General features: G+C 38.1%; 1 pseudogene; it reads right to left on the bottom strand.

Annotated features, from left to right (window-relative positions):
- Window positions 1-795: 795 nt before the first annotated feature.
- Window positions 796-893, bottom strand: LOC137771041 (U6 spliceosomal RNA; annotated as a pseudogene).
- Between the last annotated feature and the right edge of the window lie 7,096 nt (window positions 894-7,989).

Here is a 7,989-nt window from a genome sequence, read left to right as displayed (position 1 = left end):
AAGGAACTACTTCACCCTCCCACCACCTCAAGCACAACTTGCAGAGGTACACAACCACCTGTATCCCATCTGTCTGCTCCTAAGACCAACTTGGCACATGAGCTTTTGGCCCTTTTTTTTCTGTGCAATTCTTTGTGTTTTTCTTATTGATCTTTTTAAGAGCTGTCTATATATTCTGGATACTAATCACTTGATTGGTTTCATGTGTTTTATATATATATCTACCCCTAGTATGTGGTTTGTCCTTTTCTTTTATCTAGATAACTTTTGATGAAATTTTTTCATTAAATGTACCCTAGTCAATTAATATTTTGCTTTGTGGAATGTGTATTTGTGTTATAGCTTAGACTAAGGAAGGGATGCTGGTTAAGAGCACGGTTTATAGAGCTGGGCCACTGGGGGTGGGTCCTGGATCCACGTCTTACCTGCTGTACAACCTTGGGTACTTTTTGCCTTATATGCTTCAGTTGCCTCATCTGTAAAGGAGGGATAATCTTACAGGATTGCTGTGAGGATTCAATGTGTTAATATATTATATATATTATAATTATTATATTTATTTATTATATTTATTATATTATATATATATATATTATATAACTTATTGTAACCGCACTTAACATTTTAAGCACTTAAGTATTGGTTATTTTCATTCAAGAAATTCTTTCCTACTCCCAGATCATAATATATTCTCTTATGTTTTCTTCCAGATGATTTAAAGTTTGAATTTCAGATTTAAATCTTTAACACACAAAAATTTTATAGTTCCGTAGAGTATGAGATATGGGCCCACAAAAATACATGGAGCACTTCACAAACCTATATATCATCTTTCCTCAGGCATAGGGCTCATCATCTTTGCATTGTTCCAATTTTAACATATATAGTGTCATGGCGGGTGCTCTTGCAACATTTGACGCATTAACCTCTTGCTTATTTATTCACTTACTTATCTAGGGCTCCACAACCCGCCCTCAGACCCCCTCCCTCCTCAGTGACCGCATCTCAGTTCTCTTGCAGACTCCAGCTCTCCCGTTTGACCTCAAAATGTTACACTGCATTAGAACTGAGTCCTATTCCCTCTGTTTTCTCTATACTCTAGTGTCTGGAAACTGCGACCACATTACCTAGGCTCAAATTCCAATATTGACTATGTATATAACTGAGCATGTTATTTAACTTCTCTGTGCCTCTGCTCCCCATCAGTAAAATTAATATAGTAATGTTTCTTATCTTAGAGTTGTTATGAGTATTAAATAAATGAATAAATGCATGTACATCACTTAGAACAATACTTGGTATTTGGTAGGTATTGAAAAAATAGTAGTCATTATTTTCTAGAGAAATAAAATTAACCTTATGATTTTAAAAGTCACCTAACTGTTGATGATCTCAAAATGTCTGTATTCAACCCGGAACTCTCCCTAAACTCAAGACTTACATAACCAACTGTTCATTTGGCTGCTTTATTTTTAGATGTGTGACAGGTATCTTAAACTTCACGTGACCTAAGCATAACTATCAGCTCAAGCTTAGTCTTCCTCCTCAGAGAAAACGACACTACCCCACATCCAATGCTCAAGCCAAAACCCATCACCCTTGATTTATTTGATTCTTTCCTCCCACAACCAGCTCGATAAGTTCTGCTTCAAAAAGGTATCCCAGATTTGACCAATACTCCCTAATTCCACTCTGTAATCAACATCTTCTCTCACCTGGACCACCATCACAGATGCTCAGCTGTTCTCCCTTACTCCATTCTTGACCCTGTTATGGTCTTCCCTCCATTCAGAAGTGAGAACAAGTCAGTGCAATCCATTATAAATCCAATCAATACCCACTCCCCAGCCCCAGCTTGCTTAAAATTATTCTGTCTTCACAGAAAACACAATAAAATTCAAACTCCTTCCCATGGAGTACAGGGGCCATAGATGATCTGGCTCCTGCTTACTTCTCTTCCTGAACTCACCCTCAGTCACTATTCTCCTTCAGTCACATGCCTCCTTTGGGTCTTAAATGGGTAATGTCATTCTTACCTCAGAGCATTTTCACTGTTGGCTTGGAAGGACTTAATCCCAGATCTTGGAATGGCTGCCTCTTCATCATTCAGATCCCAACTCAAAAGGTCACCTCATCAGAGAGGCCCTTCTTGACCACCTTAATTAAAACTGCCGCACTTCCAATTGATTATCATTTTACTGTATTTTCTTCATTGCACTTATCAGTATTTAAGATTTTTGTATGTTTCTGCATTGTCTATATCCTACTACTAGAAGTAAGCTCTGTGAGGACAGTAACATTGTATTAGTTTCAAACTCCCTAGAGTAGTGCCTGACACCCACACAATCAGTTCCCAATGTCTAATTATTGACTAACTGCTATATATTGTTCTAAAGCCTTTATATGTGGCATTTCATTTCATGCCCCACAGGAGATAGATAATTTCCATTTTACAGATAAGGAAACCTAGACACAAAGTTAATAAGTAGCAAAAGTGGAATTCAAAATTATCTCTTGTTTGCTGTTTTATCCCCATTGCTTAGTATATTGCTGGATATTGAATAAATATTTGTTTAAAGGAGAGATGTATAAAAATATCAAAGAAAAAAATTCAAAGGAATATAAAAAAATAAAGGAAAGAAAAAAAAAAAGCCAGAGAGTGCCATTTTTAGAGTCTTCCACACCATCAAATGAACGATAGAAGGTCAGAATTGGGTTTCAGAATTCACACCCCAATAGGATCTATAGGAGAAGTTGTTGTTGCTACTTCCTGCTAAGTGCCTCAGGATACAATGGTTGTGAAAAATGCTACAAAATGTAAAATTGTTCTTCACACCTTTACTTAGTGCTATTGTCTCTGTTTGTCAAGTCACAGCCTGCACAAGACCACAAAGCTTTACATAATTCAAGCTTAGAGAAACATAAATCTGATTTGTCAGAGAAAAATAAAGGAGACTTCAGAAAAAAAACCCCAAGTTCAGAGATCCCATCTATTGTTTTCTGTGCATTCATATGTCAGAAATCCACATGGTATCTGGTTCATATGGCAGTAGGTGACTTATCTTTGTCCAGAACCTGCTCCCACCAGGGAGTACAAGTAACCTAGGGAGGAACTTCAGTGCTATGAAATCCAGAAAAAGGAGGGCGCCCAAAGTGCACACAGAAGGCATCAAGGCTCTGAAGGATAGACATCTGGCCAGCTTCTAAGAGGCTCTGTTTTATTTTTAAATGTTTATTTTAAATGTTTTTTCAATAAAGTTACAACAATGTTGAAAAGTTTCATCAATTTATAACATATGAAATCACTTTCCTAAACTCCTGGTGCTGAGGTTCTAATCTACTAAACCTTCCAGGAAATGGAATTGAGTCTATCAGTTCTCTCAGTGCCTTAGATGTGATTGGCTCCCAAACTGCAGGGCACCTCAGCCCCGAGGTCTGGTGCTGCTAACGGAGTCAGGATTCAGCAGAGGAAGGACTAACGTAAGGGGACAAAGAGAGGCCTAATGGGATGGTGGACAAAGTCCCCAGGTGTTGGCATCAGAGGGGTCTCTCTCCAAAAGCTGCCCTTCAAAACATCATGGCTTCACCCAAATTCCCCCAGATCCCCTCTACTGTTCCTCTGCACTCCTCTTCAGCTGTGACGCTGGTTTTGTCTCCAACCTGCCCACACATTGACTTTTCTTCCTCAGGCTGCCCTCAGGTTACTGGAGGCCCCCAAGCACAGGGCTTCAGAAAATGCCTGGAAGTTTAAATTCCCCCATCTCCAAACCCTGGGGCAGCCCTTACCAAGGGTGGAAAATGGGTGGTGGAGGAAAGTGCAGATTCCATGCCTCAGACTCAGATAAACCCTGAGGCATGCCTTATACCCCAGAGGTCCCCTGTGGGATCAAGCTGAAGTCGCTTTCTGTGAGTTCTTGCCCAAATTTGCAGCCTCGCTTTACTTCTTCCCCTGCCCGGTCTTGCTTTCCCCACACTCTTATTGTTTCTCCTGGGAGTATTACCTTAATAAATCATTTGCATTTGAATTCTTACATTACACATTTTTACATCTCTGATTCTGAGAAACCCATCCTAAGAAAAGAAACTACCCCAAAGGTTTGTGTTGAAGATTAAATGAAATATTATTGTACCTAGGAATGGTGCTGAGCATATAACAGGTCCTCCCTAAATTACTACTATTACTACTATCATTACTTTAGGAAGGGAGCTGAAAATCTGCTCACCTTTGCAGCCTTTTGTAGATCTAATTTGGGGCCCTTATGATAGTATATACCTAAAAATGCAGTTCTCCTCCAAAAAAACTAATAGTTCTGGTCATTTCTGAGCAGTCCCTTGTTGTAGGTAACATTCTCCCCTCCATAAACTACATGGAAGGAGTGAAGCAAATCTAGAAAATAAAATACCACTGGCTTTGGAGACACGTTTGTCTGAATTTTGAATGTATAGGCGCCATTTACTAGCTTAGCTATTTGATCAACAGGTAAATTGCTTAACCTCTCTAAGTCTTGGGTTCCTCATCTGTAAAATGGAGAAAAAAAAATCCCATCGACTTTGCTGAATTGTGAAGATTATACAATGTTTATTGAATTAGAGACAGCTTAGTGTATTAGTTAAGAGCAAGGATGCTGAAGCAAGAATGCCTGGACTCCAAGCTCTGCCTCTTGTGTTAGTCAGGGTTCTCCAGAGAAACAAAATCACCTGGAGATAGACAGAGGACAGCTAGATAGATAAGATAGATGATAGATAGATAGATAGATAGATAGATAGATAGATAGATAGATAGATAGATAGATAGATAGACAGACAGACAGACAGACAGACAGACAGATAGATAGATAGATGACAGACAGAGATTTGTTATAAAGAATTGGCTCACACAATTATGGAGGCTGAGAAGTCCAGACCCAGGAGAGCAGGTGGTGGAACTTCCAGTCAGAGTCCAAGTCTGAAAGCAGAAGAGGACTGATGTCCCAGCTCAAAGACAGGCAGGCAGAGAGAGAATTCTTTCTTTTTTAGCTCTTTATTCTATTCAGGCCTTCAACAGATTGGATAAGGCCCATCCACAATGGAGAGGGCAATCTGCTTTACTCAGTGTATTAGTCCATTCAGGCTGCTTTAACAAAAATACTATGGACTGGGTAGCTTATAAACCACAGAAGTTTATTTCTGGAGGCTGGGGAGACCAAGATCAAGATATTAGAAGATTCTGGTGTCTGGTGAAAGCCCAATTCTTAGTTAAGAGATGGCCATCTTTTTGCTGTACCCTCACATGGTGGAAGGGGCAAGGGAGCTCTCTGGGATGTCTTTTATAAGGGCAATAATCCCATTCATGAGGGCTCCACACTCATGACCTAATCACTTCCCAAAAGCCCCATCTCTAAATACCGTCACATTGGGCATTAGGATTTAACATATGAATTTTGGGGGAGACAAAAACATTCAGTTTACTGCATTCAGTCTACTGATTCAAATGTTAATCTCATCTAGCAACACCCTCACAAATACACCTAGAAAAAATATTTAACCAAATATCTGGCCCATGACCATCAAGTTGACACATAAAATTAACTAACTGTGTCACGCTAATTGTGCAAACTTAGAGAAATAATTCAGCCTCTGTGATGTTTATTAGGAGACTAAAGACAGAGGGTAGTTCTGGAAACTGAATAAGTTCAAACATATCAAGTACCTATAACAGTCCTTTCCATGTAGTAAGTACTCAATAAATGTTAGTGAAATTGCCTCTCCAGCAGAGAGTAGAAATTCAGGAAATGTTAGGTCCCTTCCCCTTGGAAGTGGAGAATAAACATGGTGACCATAAATGTTAAAACTACTCTCTTACAGACACTTTGAAGAGAATGATGACCAGAGTTTTTATTTTCTTTGAGTACAGAACAAGAATAGAGGGTTTAATCTTAAAGTAGCACATAGTACTTAGTTTGGAGACACAGAATTTCAGGTTGTAAGTATCAGGAGATATTGAAATGGATTACTGAGAAGGTTATGGAATCTCCTATTTCAGGAGGTCTTTAAACTAAGAAATAATATCATGTGTCTGGAAAAGCTTGAATCTAATTTTGCCTAAAGGTAGGAAAGAGAAGTAAATTACAACCCACCCACCCCCATATTTCCTTCTGATAATTTCATTGCTTCAGCTTCCAGAGAATCTGAGCAAAAATATTAGAATTCTATAGAATGGAGAAAAGACAGTCTCTTCAGGAAGTGGTGTTGGGAAAGCTGGACAGCCACATGTAAATCAATGAAGTTAGAACACACCCTCACACCATACACAAAAATGAACTCAAAAATGCCTTAAAGACTTAAATATAAGACATGACACCATAAAACTCCTAGAAGAGAACAAAGGCAAAACATTCTCTGACATAAATAGTATCAATGCTTTCTTAAGTCAGTCCCCCAAGGCAGTAGAAATAAAAGGAAAAATAAACAAATGGGACCTAATCAAACTTATAAGCTTTTACACAGCAAAGGAAACCATAAACAAAACGAAAAGACACCCTATGGAATGGGAGAGAATATTTGCAAATGAGGCGACCCACAAGGGTCTTAACTTCCAAAATATACAAACAACTCATACAACTCAATAACACAAAAACAAACAACCCAATCAAAAAATGGGCATAATACCTAAATAGACATTTTTCCAAAGAAAACATACAGATGACCAATAGGCACATGAAAAGATGCTCAACATTGCTAATTATTAGAGAAATGCAAATCAAAACTACAGTGAGGTACCACCTCACACCGGTCAGAACAGCCATCATTAAAGTCTACAAATTACAAATGCTGGAGGGGGTGTGGAGAAAAGGAAACCCTCCTACACTGTTGATGGGAATGTAAATTGGTGCAGCCAGTATGGAAAACAGTATGGAGGTTCCTCAAAAAACTAAAATAGAGTTGCCATATGACCCAGCAATCCCACTCCTGGGCATATACCCAGAGAAAACTCTAATTAGAAAAAATGCATGCACTCCAATGTTCACAGCAACACTATGCACAATAGCCAAGACATGGAAGGAACCTAAATGTCCATTGACAGATAAATGGATAAAGAAGATGTGGTATATAAATATACAATGGAATACTACTCAGTCATCAAAAAGAATGAAACAATGCCATTTGCAGAAACATGAATGGACCTAGAGCTTATCATACGAAGTGAACTAAGTCAGAAAAAGAAAGACAAATACCATATGATATCATTTATTTGTGGAATCTAAAATATGACGCAAATGAACTTATTTATGAAACAGAAACAGACTCACAGACATAGAAAACAAACTTATGGTTACCAAAGGGGAAAGGGAGTGGGGGAGGGATAAATTAGGAGTTTGGGATTAGCACATACAAACTACTATATATAAAATAGATAAACAACAAGGTCCTACTGCATAGCGCAAGGAACTATATTCAATATCCTGTAATAAAACCATAATAGGAAAGAATATGAAAAAGAATATATATATATATATATATATATACACACACATATAAAGCTGAATCACTTTGCTGTACACCAGAAACTAACACAACATTGTAAATCAACTATACTTCAATTATTAAAAATATTAGAGTTCTATTTTCCTAACCATGCTCTTCCTTCATTATGGGGTTAATATTTTTTGAAACAAGTAAGAAAACTTCATTTAAAAAACACATCAGAGGGTTACCCCTGCCTACCACCTATGAATAGAGCAAACAACACTTTAGGTTATTGCTCCAGTGCCTGCTATCACAGACACCTCCTACAGCTGTTGCATCCTCTGTAATGAGGTGGTTCTTCAGGGATTTTATAATAGTTTTGTGTTATTGCAAACCACAGTCTGGATCTCTATTCTGAGGTGTCTGAAAATGCCCTTACCTAATGTATACTTTTCTTTGATGTGATATACTGATACAACCTAAAGTTTTTTAAATCATAAAATGGTATTGTATTATTACAAGGATGTGAAGAAAACAGGCTTT

The sequence above is a fragment of the Eschrichtius robustus genome, chromosome 10, assembly GCF_028021215.1.
Source record: "Eschrichtius robustus isolate mEscRob2 chromosome 10, mEscRob2.pri, whole genome shotgun sequence".
Classification (NCBI taxonomy): domain Eukaryota; kingdom Metazoa; phylum Chordata; class Mammalia; order Artiodactyla; family Eschrichtiidae; genus Eschrichtius; species Eschrichtius robustus.
The sequence above is the reverse complement of the archived record's forward strand: the minus strand, read 5'-3'. Positions and strand labels throughout refer to the sequence as shown.